At 43.4% G+C, this 2,264-nt stretch overlaps 1 long non-coding RNA gene across 1 annotated transcript; it reads right to left on the minus strand.

Annotated features, from left to right (window-relative positions):
* Window positions 1-455: 455 nt before the first annotated feature.
* Window positions 456-1,938, minus strand: LOC146387815 (uncharacterized). Its single transcript, XR_014800324.1, has 2 exons — window positions 1,510-1,938; window positions 456-1,395 (listed from the first exon to the last, which is right to left on the minus strand). It is a non-coding gene; the product is annotated as an uncharacterized LOC146387815 (long non-coding RNA).
* Between the last annotated feature and the right edge of the window lie 326 nt (window positions 1,939-2,264).

Raw genomic sequence — 2,264 nt, forward strand, 5'->3', positions numbered from 1 at the left:
GGCGTAAATCCTGCAGGAGGTTTTTTGGGGTCAAGAGGACGTTTTTCACAAAACCTCTATTTTAACTGTTTATTGATGCTCTGCAGGTCTTCACAGCAAAGCAAACCTGCTGTGGTTGTTTTCATCTGCTCTGACGATGATGCCACACAGAGGTGTGACTCATACAAAGCTGCTCTAGTCAAGGCCATCTAATGAACAAACATAATATATGTATGGATGTGTATTTCATTTAAATGCATAGAGGAATGCAAGGATACTGAGTACAACTATGTGAAGTGTAGTTCTTATGAGGTTCTCTCAGCATATCTATAGCAACAGTGGGTATTTTTTAATCATTGTTTGGCCCACTCACATCTGCTGGTGACACACAGGGGATTCGTGACTTCATGAAGAAGTTTATACTTCAGCTAAAGATAGTTTCTGCTCAAACATCTGGATAGTTTTGAAACCCAAGAGACTTGAGATAACATTTTATTCATACAATCATATACATGTAAAATTCGTCACTGATATCTGTGTTTCTGGAGATGTGCAGAGTTTTCATCTACTGTGTCAGCTTTCAGCCCACTGTTTACCTCAGCTGTCTAAGACGCAGGAAAAGTGCTACTAAAACAAGTGGATGAGTCAGTGAAGCTCACCTCTGACCGACGACAGTGATACAGAGCTGAGTTGTTGAGGATATTGCTAAGCTCCTGTTAGCCTGTGTTAGCCCCTGTTAGCCTATGTTAGCTCCTGTTAACCCCTGTTAGCCTCTGTTAGCTCCTGTTAGCCTGTGTTAGCCCCTGTTAGCCTCTGTTATCTCCTGTTAGCCTGTGTTAGCCCCTGTTAGCTCCTGTTAGCCCCTGTTAGCTCCTGTTAGCCTGTGTTAGCTCCTGTTAGTTGTTGTTAGCTACTGTAAGTAAAACTGCCTTTGAAGTGGATGTTCAAAGCCAGTTGGACAGTCACCTACTAAACTCCCATTCGATGTAAGAATGTGATCAAACTGTCATTTTTAGGACACTTGAGGCTAACATTAGCTAGCATGAGTTGTTGTTGTCAGCAGTCCAGAAATAGGAGGCTCGGGTTAGAGTCCTGACTTCAGTTCAGGAGATGAGGCTTGAGGTGAGGAGGAAGAGGATGACATTTTGTCAAGAAGCTGCTGTCGCTGTCTCTTTCCTTTGCACTTCTTTGGTGAACGGGACCCTTTCTCAGATGCTAAAATATCAGTATGCTCCTTCATATCTCCTGTCTGCAGGCGCACGTACAAATTTAAATGTCCCTCCATGGCACACCGATGCCTATGACTTGTCTTCCACGCCACCTTTGGCGTATTTGGTGTATGTGGCCACTTTCCTGGCCACTGTATCCAAATATGGTGGAGGAACACGGTGGCTTCTGCAAACCCCAAACCCGCTCCTGTTTTAGATAGATTAGAATGCATAAGTTTGTTGGAAGATGTAACACTACACTATTCTCTGTATATTTATGATCAAAACATTATTCTGTTGAATAATTAATTAATGACTGTACCTTACTCGCATCGACTCTTTGGGACGACATCAGAAAGCATCCTCGCTCTGATCATCGCAGACAGGCAGGTGTGACTTGGCTTTAATGTGTTTTTTTTCCAACAGAGCTTCTTGCTTCTATAAATACGTCCTGAATGTGATTTCCTCCCACAAATGTTCGGAGACATTGTATTGTTACCGCTCCTCCCCCGAGCGTGCACGCATTGATAAACACCGCCGTACCTTCTTCACCCTGCGCTCACTCCAACGTGCCGTCTTTAAGTCTTCATGTATTCATAACGCCGTTTGTAAAAGTCACACCTACATACACAAACACAAACACGATATCACAGCGGTAAAAAAAGAGGATTTCCTCCTACACGCTTGCAGACACGCTGCACTCCCAGAATCCATCTGCTCACATTCAGATTCTGAAAAACACACGAGGTGAGTCGGTGGGCGGGTGTGTGAAGCTTCCTGATGCATGATAGGATTTACACTAACAAGCACAATCCGTCACTTCACATATACCATACAGCACATCCATAAGCTTAATGGGTGAATGAGAGCAGCTGTAAAGTGATTGCCTCCAAATATACACAACTTAATGGGAGTTATCGCACAACACGACAGCGGGGAGTCCATTTTCATTTAATAAACCTTTAAAAGCTTCACGACTGTCATCTACTCTCCTGCATCTCTTCTTTTATGGCTGCAGAAGCTGTCGACGAGTGTTTTATGAAGATGTACGAGCGTCATAAAAATGTGTTTAGGTTT

This window comes from Perissodus microlepis, chromosome 5 (genome assembly GCF_051167445.1).
Source record: "Perissodus microlepis isolate ML-2025 ecotype Zambia chromosome 5, ASM5116744v1, whole genome shotgun sequence".
NCBI lineage: Eukaryota > Metazoa > Chordata > Actinopteri > Cichliformes > Cichlidae > Perissodus > Perissodus microlepis.